Here is a 13,436-nt window from a genome sequence, read left to right on the forward strand (position 1 = left end):
TATGTGCTCTGCGATTGGCTGGCAACCAGTTCAGGGTGTACCCCGCCTCCGGCCCGATGATAGCTGGGATAGGCTCCAGCGCGCCCGCGACCCTAGTGAGGAGAAGCGGCTCAGAAAATGAATGGATGAAGGATACATCCCATTTTATGGCATACCAGAAATATGGTTACTTGCCTTATAAATGGTAACTTTATTTGCTATCCACCCACACACACGGACTCATGCACGCACAATTTAATGATAAAATACAGGTAACCGTACTATGTAGCGTGACAGGCATGTGTGAGAGGCGTAAAACACACTAAAGTAAATTATCTGTGCTGCACACAGCAGCAAAGAAGAGAAAAAGAGGTGTCGTGAACAGAGGTAGTGCTTAAATACAAAACCCATTAATCCTTCTGGTGGAGACGCTTCCCTCCCCAAAAAAGCATTATGGAGTTTTGCAGGAAGGAATAAAAAAAAAAAGAAAAAAGAAAAGGAACATGATTAGAAATGGGCAGCAAAATGCATGACACCTGTTTGAGAGAACCTGTGAGTCAGTGGGCTAAATGCTCCAAAATTTAGCCATTAGTTATCAAGTGTGAAATATTGTGTAAATAGTGTAAATATTTTTCAGAGAAATTAATAAAGACCCCCCACCCTCCAAAAAAAGAGGCTCTCATCTGGACCCTTGTGGACCACCCTTTTTTAAAGGCCAAACATTTGCATCTATCTTGTGTGTGTGTCAATACATTCATGTGTGCAAGATGTCCTGAGCTCTGACTTCACTCTGAAGGAACTAACGACTGCAGTGAATCAGTTGAACTATGGTAAGGCCCCAGGGTTGGACGGAATACCAGCGGATTTCTTTAAGCTCTCTTCTGGAATATAATCGGGATAGACTTGTTGGAGGTTTTAAGGAGTCTTTTAAAAAAGGGACTCTCCCAGCTTCCTGTCAGTGTGCGGTGATCTCCCTTCTGCCCAAAAAGGGGGATTTAGAAGAAATGGAGACCTTTATCCTGACTATGTACAGACTATAAAATGTTGTCCAAGGTTTTAGCAAACATTGATATTGTAATCTGTGCAGACTGCATTCCAGGGACATCCTTGTTGGACAATTTATTCTTAACGAGAGACATTTTTGACGTGACAGTGTTGATGTGGGCATCATTTTCATTGATATAGAAAAAGCTTTTGATCATGTGGATCATTGTTTTTTATTTTTCACATTGCAAGCATTTGGAGTTGGGGAGCTTTTTCTATCATGGGTGAAACTGCTGTTCAGGAGTGCATTTTGTGTAGGTAAGGTTGGGGGAGGACTGAGCAGACCAGTATATGGTCAGGAGAGGGATTTGGTAAGGCTGCCCTATCTCGGGTCTACTGTACAATTTTAGTAGCGAGGCTCTGCTATTTAGACTTGGGAAAAATCTGAAAGGTCTGTGTCTGCCAGAGATGACTTACAGCCCCCCGCCCCCAGTAATGACACCTTATGCTGATGATATTAATGTAATGGTCCCCATAGAGGCACTGAGAGAAAGTCTAACGCTGTATGAAAAGGCCTCCTCAGCTAAGGTAAATTGGGAAAAGAGTGAGGCATGCTGGGTTGGTAATCCAACACAGGCGACTGCAAGCTAAGTTGTCTAGATGGAAATGGTTGCTACCTCAGCTGTCCTACAGGGGAAGAACTCTGATTGTAAACAATCTCGTCGCATCTCTTTTGTGGCACAGACTTCAGGTGTTAGCACCCATTAAATGATTAAACAGCTACAGAAGATGCTGGTGGACTTTTTTTGGTCTGGTCATCACTGGATGAGAGCGTCAGTCCTGTATCTCCCTGTGACGGAAGGGGGGCAAGGCCTTATAGACATTGCCTCCAGGATGGCTGGTTTTCGTTTACAGACGGCACAGAGGCTGTTGTACAAAGACTCAATTTGCTGGTCAGCCGTCGCTCGTCTGCTGCTCCGGAGGGCCGGACGGCTAGGTTATGACAAACATCTGTTTCTGCTGTCCTCTAGCTCCGGTTTGGATGGACTGTCACCTTTTTACAGCTCTGTCCTTGATGCTTGGCAGACTTTGGACTTTACTCGAGCCTCTGCAGAGCCTGGATTGTGGTTGTTTGAAGAGCCATTATTCAATAACAGTTTTCTACCTTTGAGTGCCTTTTTGTCTGACACAATGAGAAGCGCTTTCAGGGAGGCAGGGATTGTGATGATGGGACACTTACTGAGGACATGCCCAGAGACTCTGGCTGAGAAGACTGGTGTTCACTCCAACCGGGTTCTACAGGGTCTGGTGAAGGCGGTGTGGCAGTCGGTGTCAGAAAAACACCAGGACTTTATCCGGAACAGTGATTAGCTCACCAGTGGAGTGAGGGGGCTGGGTACGTTTTTCCTCCTCTTGGCGTGATTCCTGCTGGTGGGGAATGGAGGGAGCAGTGTGGAATCGTACTGTCCCTAAAAACTCCAAAACTTGGGAACTTCAGCTCCTGTAGTGGAAAGCAGCTGTATGAGAGCTGTGTAAAGGTGCTGAACAATGGATCACTCACTGGAGTCAGAGAGTCGAGGTGGACAGAGGTGTTTGGTTCAGAATTTTCCCCAAAAGGAAGCTGGTGGGTCCTGTATAAACCTCCTGTTGAAAAACGGATGGGTGACAGAGGAGGTTGGGGAGGTAATCTAACACAGAAGACAGTGTATGGTCTTCATGGTGGCCTTACATGGAGAAATAGTGGGTTGAAGATTCTAGGTATTTATCCCTGTGACGACAAGATGGCTGCTAACAATTGGGAGGGAGTGCTGGGGAAAATGCAGGCTAAGTTGTCGAGATGGAAATGGTTGTTACCACAGGAGTCCTACAGGGGAAGAACAATCTCGTCGCTTCTTTTCTGTGGCACAGACTTAAGGTGTTAACACCCCCACCAGGACTGATTAAACAACTGTAGAAGCTGCTGGTGGGCTTCTTCTGGTCTGGCCATCACTGGATGAGAGCGTCGGTCCTGTATTTCCCTGTGAAGGAAGGGGGTGGCTTATAGACATTGCCTCCAGGATGGATGCTTTTTGTTTACAGGCAGCACAGAGGCTGTTGTACAAAGACTCTCTCTGCCGGTCGGCAGTCACTCATCTTCTACTTTGGAGGTCCGGATGGCTAGGTTACGACAAACATCTGTTCCTGTTGTCCTCTGCCCACAGTCGAGATGGACTGTCACCTTTTTACAGTTCTGTTTTTGATGCTTGGGAGACTTTGAACTTTACTGGAGCTTCTGCAGAGCCTGGATTGTGGTTGTTTGAAGAGCCACTATTCAGTAATGCTTTTCTACCTGTGAATGCTTTTTTGTCTGACACTATAAGAAGCGCTTTCAGGGAGGCAGAGATTGTGAAGTTGGGACATCCAATGAGGACATCCCCAGAGACACTGGCTGAGCATACTGGTATCCACTCCAACCGAGTTCTACATGGTCTGGTGAAGGAGGTGTGGCATTCGCTGTCAGCAAAACAGCAGGGGCCTCATATACAAAAGCTGCGTATGCACAAAAACGTGGCGTACGTTCTTTTTCACTGCAAAGTTCAGATGTATCAAGAGTGAAATGACCATGGAAATGTGCGGTGCCTCACGCCAACTTCATGGCTGGCGTACGCACGTTTCTGCAGCTGTTGGTGCTGTGGCGACACTTAGAGGTGATGCTGGGAAACTGTTTAATAAATCTGCAGATCAGAGACACATGAACAACTAGCAATGATGAACAATTCATGCCCGACAACATTTGATTTCAACAATGTAAAAGAAGCAAGGACTCGGAATTCACTTGTTGACCAGTGTATTTGATGAATCACTGGTATTTGTGAGGATGCCTATAAATGGATCAAGGAGATCATTTATGCTTACAATCTCGTGACTCCAGCACAGCACGGGTGAGGACACGGCCAGTCAGGCGGGCAGCAGCAGCCGGTTATTGTGGTTTAAATGCGTCGGAGACGCTGGGAATGCCGGAGGTGACGCCAGGAACGGGGGATGAATCCTCCGTGTCTGTGACACCAGTGATGCCAGCACCAGAAGAAAAAGAATACTTTTAATTTAATTTGAACATTTACATCAGTTGCATATGATTCTTCTTCTTCTTTTCCTTTTGGCCTGTCCCGTTAGGGGTCGCCACAGTGTGTCATCCTTTTCCATTTAAGCCTATCTCCTGCATCCTCCTCTCGAACACCAACTGCCATCATGTCTTCCCTCACGACATCCATCATCCTTCTCTTTGGTCTTCCGCTAGCTCTCTTGCCTGGCAGCTCCATCTTCATCATCCTTCTACCAATATACTCACTATTTCTCCTCTGGACATGTCCAAACCATCGAAGTCTGCTCTCTCTAACTTTGTCTCCAAAACATCGAACCTTGGCTGTCCCTCTGATGAGCTCATTTCTAATTTTATCCAACCTGGTCACTCCGAGAGCGAACCTCAACATCTTCATTTCCGCCACCTCCAACTCTGGTTCCTGTTGTCTCTTCAGTGCCACTGTCTCTAATCCGTACATCATGGCTGGCCTCACCACTGTTTTATAAACTTTGCCCTTCATCCTAGCAGAGACTCTTCTGTCACATAACACACCTGACATCTTCCTCCACCCATTCCAACCTGCTTGGACCTGTTTCTTCACTTCCTGACCACACTCACCATTGCTCTGGATGGTTGACCCCAAGTATTTAAAGTCCTCCGCCCTTGCTATCTCTTCTCCCTGTAGCCTCACTCTTCCCCCACCACCCCTCTCATTCATGCACATATATTCTATTTTACTTTGGCTAATCTTCATTCCTCTTCTTTCGAGTGCATGCCTCCATCTTTCCAGCTGCTCCCTGCTTTCACTGCAGATCACAAGGCAAATAATGCATCTGTGGTACTCTTTCTAGGCATGAAACCATACTGTTCCTCGCAAATACTCACTTCTGTCCTGAGTCTAGCCTCCACTATTCTTTCCCATAACTTCATTGTGTGGCTCATCAACTTTATTCCTCTGTAGTTGCCACAGCTCTGCACATCACCTTTGTTCTTAAAAATGGGCACCAGTACACTTTTCCTCCATTCCTCAGGCATCTTCTCACGCACTAGAATTCTATTGAACAAGCTGGTCAAAAACTCCACAGCCACCTCTCCTATATGCCTCCATACCTCCACAGGAATGTCATCAGGACCAACTGCCTTTCCATTTTTCATCCTCTTTAATGCCTTTCTAGCTTCCCCCTTACTAATCATTGCCACTTCCTGGTCCATCACACTTGCCTCTTCTACTCTCCCTTCTCTCTCATTTTTCTCATTCATCAACTCCTCTAAGTATTCTTTCCATCTATCTAGCACACTACTGGCACCAGTCAACAAATTTCCATCTCGATCTTTAATCACCCTAACCTGCTGCACATCCTTCCCATCTCTATTCCTCTGTCTGGCCAGCCTGTATAGATCCTTTTCTCCTTCTTTAGTGTCCAACCTGCCATACATGTCATCATATGCCTCTTGTTTGGCCTTTGCCACCTCTACCTTTTCCCTGTGTCGCATCTCAATGTATTCCTTTCGCCTCTCCTCGGTCCTCTCAGTGTCCCACTTCTTCTTAGCTAACCATTTTCCTTGTATGAGTTCCTGTACTGTGAGGGTCCACCACCAAGTCTCCTTCTCTCCTTTCCTGCCAGAAGATACACCAAGTACTCTCCTGCCTGCCTCTCTGATCACCTTGGCTGCAGTGGTCCAGTCTTCTGGAAGCTCCTCCCATCCACCGAGAGCCTGTCTCACCTCTTCCCGAAAAGCTGCACAACACTTGTCCTGTCTCAGCTTCCACCACATGGTTTTCATCTCTGCCTTTGTCTTCCTAATCTTCCTCCCCACCACCAGAGTCATTTTACACACCACCATCCTATGCTGTCTAGCCACACTCTCCCCTACCACTACCTTACAGTTGGTAACCTCCTTCAGATTACATCGTCTGCACAAGATGTAATCCACCTGCGTGCTTCTCCCTCCGCTCTTGTAGGTCACCCTATGTTCGTGCCGCTTCTGGAAAAAAGTGTTCACTACAGCCATTCGCATCCTTGTTGCAAAGTCTACCACCATCTGTCCCTCCAAGTTCCTTTCCTGTATGCCGTACTTACCCATCACTTCTTCATCACCCCTATTTCCTTCGCCAACATGTCCATTACAATCTGCACCAATCATGACTCTCTCTCTGTCTGGGATGCTCAGAACTACTTCAGCTAGCTCCTTCCAGAATTTCTCTTTCACCTCTAGGTCACATCCTACCTGTGGGGCATAGCCACTAATCACATTATAAATAACACCATCAATTTCAAGTTTCAGCATCATTACTTGATCTGATACTCTTTTCACCTCCAAGACATTATTAGCCAACTCTTCTTTTAAAATAACCCCGACTCCATTTCTCTTCCCATTTACACCATGGTAAAATAATTTAAACCCTGCCCCTAAACTTCTAGCCTTACTGCCTTTCCACCTGGTCTCCTGGACACACAATATATCAACCTTTCTCCTAATCATCATGTCAACCAACTCCCGAGATTTTCCTGTCATAGTCCCAACATTTAAAGTCCCCACATTCAGTTCTAGGCTCTGTGCTTTCCTCTTCTCTTTCTGCCGACGAACCCGCTTTCCACCTCTTCTTCTTCTTTGACTTCGACCCACAGTAGCTGAATTTCCAACGGCGGCCCGCAGGTTGACGGTGCCGGTGGGGGACGTTGTTAACCCGGGCCACGACCGATGCTATATGGAATTCTTTGGATGAACGCTCATATTTGTTTGGCAAGGTTTTAAGCCGGATGCCCTTCCTGACGCAACAATCTGCATTTATCCGGGCTTGGGACCGGCCTATAGTTTGCACTGACTTGTGCCCCCCATAGGGCTGCATTCGGTTTCATATGATTAAATTCTGTTAAAAAAATTTTTTTTTAAGAAGTATATTATGTCATTTTAACACATTTTAATCATGTGCAACCGACTTGTTCAAATTAAGTAAATTCAAATGACTCCTTTTTTTTCAGTGAAGGACGCTGGAGGAATCCTCTGCGTCTGTGACACTAGAGACACCGGGAACGGTGAACGAATCCCCCGAGCATGGAGCACGTGGCTGCGACTGCGTGTGCTCTCCTGTGTATTAAAATAATAAATTGATTAATCAAACAGGAGTCAAAGTTTTTGATATCCTTCTATCCATCCATCCATCCATTTTCTGAGCCGCTTCTCCTCACTTGGGTCGCGGGCGTGCTGGAGCCTATCCCAGCTATCATCGGGCAGGAGGCGGGGTACACCCTGAACTGGTTGCCAGCCAATCGCAGGGCACAAACAAACAAACAACCATTCGCACTCCCAGTCACACCGACGGGCAATTTAGAGTTTTCAATAAATGCATGTTTTTGGGATGTGGGAGGAAACCGGAGTGCCCGGAGAAAACCCACGCAGGCATGGTGGAGAACATGCAAACTCCACACAGGCGGGGCCGGGGACTGAACCCGGGTCCTCAGAACTGTGAGGCTGACGCTCTAACCAGTCGGACACCGTGCCGCCCGATATCCTTCTATTTGAATTCAAAAGATTTATTACAAATACCAAACATACAGCATTTACTCATGAACCTTAATCTCATAGGGCTGAGTGTAAGTTAGTGTATGAACACATTTGTTGTGAGTTATAAAATACATGGTATTTACCTTGTGGGGTAATCAGAGTCAGCCACGTGCTACCACCACCCCTGAGAAAGCAGTATCACCCATGATCGCAGTGACTCTTTCCTCAAACGGGGTGAGGCCCTCGGCCACACTTTTGCGGTGGGCAGCTGTCCTCTGCTTCAACTCCACCTTAATGTCTGACCACTTCTTTTTTAGCGGAACGCTGTTCTGACTCCACAGCATTGACAGCCACACACACGCTGTCCCATTCACTCCTCTTCCGCTTGTTGTTAACGCCGGAGGACAGCGTCCCAAAAGAGGATTTTCTTGCGCACCTCCACTTCATTGAGCAACTTCACATTCAGATTTTTTTTTCTTCATTACCTTGCTCATTTTCCTTTTTTTTCTGATCATGCAGAGATCGGGATCTCAGGTGCAGGGCACATTCAAATATCCATCCATCCATCCATTTTCTGAGCCGCTTCTCCTCACTAGGGTCGCGGGTGTGCTGGAGCCTATCCCAGCTGTCATTGGGCAGGAGGCGGGGTACACCCTGAACTGGTTGCCAGCCAATCACAGGGCACACATAAACAAACAACCATTTGCACTCACATTCACACCTAGGGACAATTTAGAGACTTCAATTAACCTACCATGCCTGTTTTGGGGATGTGGGAGGAAACCGGAGTGCCTGGAGAAAAGCCACGCAGGCACGGGGAGAACATGCAAACTCCACACAGGCGGGGACGGGGATTGAACCCCACACCTCAGAACTGTGAGGCTGACGCTCTAACCAGTCGTCCACCGTGCCGCCATATTTAAATATGATTTGCATATTTAAATGTGGCCGTGGGCAGGGATGGGTCGGCTACTCCAACATGTGCGCTCAATTCTACGTTGATTGGGATGTACGAAGGAAATGTGTGTGGATTCATACGTACGCACAGATTCATACATTTGGATATTTTTGTGCGTACGACGTTTTCTAGATTTGAGCGTTACGCCATGTTACAGTAGGAAATCCATGCAAGTCTTTGCACATGAGGCCCCAGGACTTTATATGGAACAGTGATTTAGCTGATCAGTGGTGTGAGAGAGCTGAGTACATCTTTCCTCCTTTTGGCGTGAGTCCTGTTGTGGGGAAATGGAGAGGGCAGAGTGGAATCTTACTGTCCCTAAAAACTCCACAACTTGGGAACTTAAGCTCCTGTAGTGGAAAGCAGCTGTATGGAAGTTGTGTAAAGGTGCTGAACAATGAGTCGCTCACTGGAGTCAGAGAGTCGAGGTGGACAGAGGTGTTTGGTTCAGAATTTTCCCGAAAAGGCAGCGGGTGTGTCCTGTATAAGCCTCCTGTTGAGAAATAGATGGGTGACATCCAATGGAGGATTATACATGGAATATTAGGTACGAACAGATACAGAGCTCACTTTGACCCTGGCACTGGAGAAGGTTGTCCATTTTGTTTACAGGGAGAGACGATAGACCACTTTGTGCTTTTATGTCCCTGTTTGACTGGTCTTTTTAAAATGCTAAAGGAGTGGATGGGGTTTTGGGAGAGTTTTTCTCTTTCCCACTTTTTATCTTTGGACCAACTTAATCCAAAAAAAGAAAGAAAACTGTGGTGTTAATGAATTTTATGTTTGCTCGTGCAAAATTGGCTATATTGAAAAGTAGGAATAATAATATGGTTGGAGGTGGTTGGACTGATCCACTTTGCTGTCTGAGAGGGTTGGTGGCAGCCAATCGAAGGGCGCAGCATAATTTTTATACACTTACCAATAATGTGGATGCCTTTGTGGATATCTGAGCTATTGGAAATGTTTTGTGCTAAGTAGGTGAAGATGGATCACTGATGCTGTATTTTGAATTTTAAATTTTTTTCTGTGTGTTTGAGTGAAGTTTTTACTTCCTTTTTATTTATTTTTTACAAAATGTATATTAAAGTTTTTTGTTAAAAGGTGTGCTAAATTAAGTTTCTTGAAAAGTTAAAAAAGTCTTCCTCTTCTTTTCCTTTTCGGCTTGTCCCGTTAGGGTTGCCACAGCATGTCATCCTTTTCCATGTAAGCCTTCCCTCACTACATCTATCAATCTTCTCTTTGGTGTTCCTCGAGCTGTCTTGCCTGGCAGCTCCGTCCTCATCATCCTTCTAATAATATACTCACTTTGTACGTATGTACTCCACTGGACGTGTCCAAACCAGCGAAGTCTGCTCTCTGTAACTTAGTCTGCAAAATCATTTCTAATTACGAATCCTACCCAACCTGGTCACTCTAGAGAGGACCTCAACATCTTCATTTCTGCGACCTCCAGCTCTGCTTCCTGTTGTCTCTTCAGTGCTACTGTCTGTAATCTGTGCATCATGGATGGCCTCACCAGTGTCATAAACTTTGCCATTCATCCTAATACGAAAAAAACCCTCATCATAGTTATCTGTGGAACATAAATCAGGGGTTAGTTCATCTGCAAATAAAGTGAATAAACAAGTTATTAGAAAAAAAGGTATAAAATTCTTTTTGAACAATATTTTAATTTCAATTTAAAACGTAAAAATGATGAACAAATAAAAAAATATAAAATATTGTCAAGTAATATACACTATATCTACAAATTATGTTTAAAAACATCTGAAGAGGGCGCCATGGTGGACGACTGGTTAGAACATCTGCCTCACAATTCTGAGGACCCGGATTCAAATCCGGCCTCGTCTGTGTGGAGTTTGCATGTTCTCCCTGTGCCTACGTGGGTTTTCTCCAGGTGCTCCGGTTTCCTCCCACATTCAGAAAAACATACATCGTAGGTTGATTGACATCTCAAAATTGTCCATGTGTGCACATGTGCGTGCCTATGGTTGTTTGTTTCTGTGCGCCCTGCGATTGGCTGGTGACCAGCTCTGGGTGTACGCCGCCTCTTGCCCAGAGTCTGCTGGTATAGGCTCTTGCAGTCCTGTGACTTGTGAGGATAAACAGTATGGAAAATTGAAATCTAAAAAGATAAAAGCAATTGCAAAATATTGTTTCAAAAACGTTTGTGTAATGCCAAAAAATATATCAAATTATTATTGAAAAATCTTCAAAAAAAATTATTGACATTTTTTTCTCAAAATATCATTAAAAATTAATTAAACAGCATCTACAAATTATCAAACAAAACTAAAAATGTCAAAGAATTGTAATAACTCAAAACAATAAAAAAAACAAAATATAGTCCTAAAAATATTAACTAACAAGTATACACTAATTAGTAATACTGTACTGTAAAGAATATTCCCAAATATTGAAAAAAAAAAAAAAACATTTACAAAAAAGAAATAAAATTCATTTTTGAAAAAAACAATCTGAAAATATTATTTTCTGTATTATCTACAGATAACAGAAAATATAAAATATAACAACACATAACATCCAAAATATTTTCCTAAAAATACTAGATATTATTGACTTATTAATATAAATGACATAAAACTTAACTAAAATCATTATCTAAAAAAGGAAGAAAAATCCAGACTTTTCTTCATGAATAAAGTTTTAAATCTAAAAATATGCTTATAAACAAGCACATTTTTGCTGTCCTTTTTCTTTATCTTCACATATATTTTTAAAACATACTATTTCATGACATACTTGTACTTTTTTGTTGCATTTGATTATATCCATCCATCCATTTTCAACACCGCTTATCCTGGTTAGGGTCGCGGGGCGCCGGAACCTATCCCAGCGGACTTCGGGCGAAAGGCAGACTACACGGCAGTCAGTCGCAGGGCACGTATAAACACGGACAACTATTCGTACTCACATTCACACCGTCACTGAGTGGGAACAGAACCCACCCTGCCTGCACCAAAATCAGGCGAGTGTACCACTACACCATCAGTGAATTCGCATTTGATTATATCTTTTTCATTAAGCACATTACCTGTCTTCACTAATTGGCTGGGAGAAGTCACATGTTTGTGTGTGTGTGTGTGCCTTTGTGTGTAGTGTAAACACTATGGCACAGAAAAGAAATGGAGCAGCAAAAAGTCAGCTAGCGTCGCTGTCGTTATATAATTAGTATGTCAAGCATCGGAGGCCCAAAATAGCGCAACTGCCTGGTCTGGGGTGGGGGGATCCCAGGGGGGTTATGGGTTAGTGTCGGAGGGAATGGGGGTTTAAATTTTTTGTCAAAAAATAAAGATAATATAGGTATTTTAAAATAATTTTTAAACTTATTGTCACAATATCAGTAAAAAATGCCAATTTGCTTTCTAAAATTGGTGTTTCTTATTTCTTTCTTTGTAGATTGTCCTGCTTAGTTTAATTTATTTTATTTTTTTTCTTGTTTTCCAAAAATGTTCAAAAATGACATGGGCAAGTTTGCTCCTAAGCTTATTAAATTATTATTTTAAAATACTCTAAAAAATATGAGTTGTTAAATATCACAAAATGTAATTAGTTAAAATATAAAAAACAATAATATCCCAAAATATTGACTCTAAAACTATGCTACAATCATTAAAAAGTAAATATTTATCCATCCATCCATCCATTTTCTGAGCCGCTTCTCCTCACTAGGGTCGCGGGCGTGCTGGAGCCTATCCTCGCTGTCATCGGGCAGGAGGCGGGGTACACCCTGAACTGGTTGCCAGCCAATCGCAGGGGACATAGAAGCAAACAACCATTCGCACTCACAGTCATGCCTACGGGCAATTTAGAGTCTCCAATTAATGCATGTTTTTGGGATATGGGAGGAAACCGGAGTGCCGGAGAAAACCCACGCAAGCACGGGGAGAACATGCAAACTCCACACAGGCGGGGCCGGGGATTGAACCCGGATCCACAGAACTGTGAGGCTGACGCTCTAACCAGTCAGTCACCGTGCCGCCCGATATTCTTCTATTTGAATTCAAAAGATTTATTACAAATACCATACATACAGCATTTACTCATGAACCTTAATCTCATAGGGCTGAGTGTAAGTTAGTGTATGAACACATTTGTTGTGAGTTATAAAATACATGGTATTTACCTTGTGGGGTAATCAGAGTCAGCCACGTGCTACCACAACCCCTGAGAGAGCAGTGTCACCCATGATCGCAGTGACTCTTTCCTAAAACTATGCTACAATCATTAAAAAGTAAATATTTATTTAAAAAAAAACTATATACAAATGACTACTTCACAATATTTAAAACTCATTAAAAAATAGTAATGTACAAATTATGTTTAAAAATGTGCCTCAAATATGAAATCTAAAAATTATAAGGGAAAATGAAAGATTATTAACTACAAAATATTCAAAACATATTACATAAATAACACGATAAAAACTAAAAACACATACAAATTACCTAACCTGACCCAACCCAACCCAAAATTATTTGACTGAAAAGTAAAATGTTCACCATAAGATAGCTAAAAACAATTCAGAGAATGGCTGCCCACCAACATTCACCATCCAACCTGACAGAACTGGAGAGGATCTCAAGGAATGGCAGAGGATCCCCAAATCCAGGTGTGAATAACTTGTTGCATCATTCCCCAAAAGACTGGTTGGAAAAACCAGAGCGAGCCTGGAAAACGAGCCTGGAAAAAATAAAAACGAGCTCAGAACAAAGGGGCTTCGGCCTTTTATGCACAGGAGCGAGAGGGGCTGGCCAAGAGACCAAAAGAGAGGCAGACCGTGCCTCTTAGTATTCATTTTCATCCTTGGATTATTTGTGGTTTTAAACCAGTGGACATAAAAGATTAATTAATTCATTCCCAGCTCCTGGATTGTCACTCACTCCCTGGTTAATCTGTACAATGAGTGTTTACATTTTATGTGGT

Source organism: Phycodurus eques, chromosome 13 (genome assembly GCF_024500275.1).
Source record: "Phycodurus eques isolate BA_2022a chromosome 13, UOR_Pequ_1.1, whole genome shotgun sequence".
Lineage (NCBI taxonomy): Eukaryota > Metazoa > Chordata > Actinopteri > Syngnathiformes > Syngnathidae > Phycodurus > Phycodurus eques.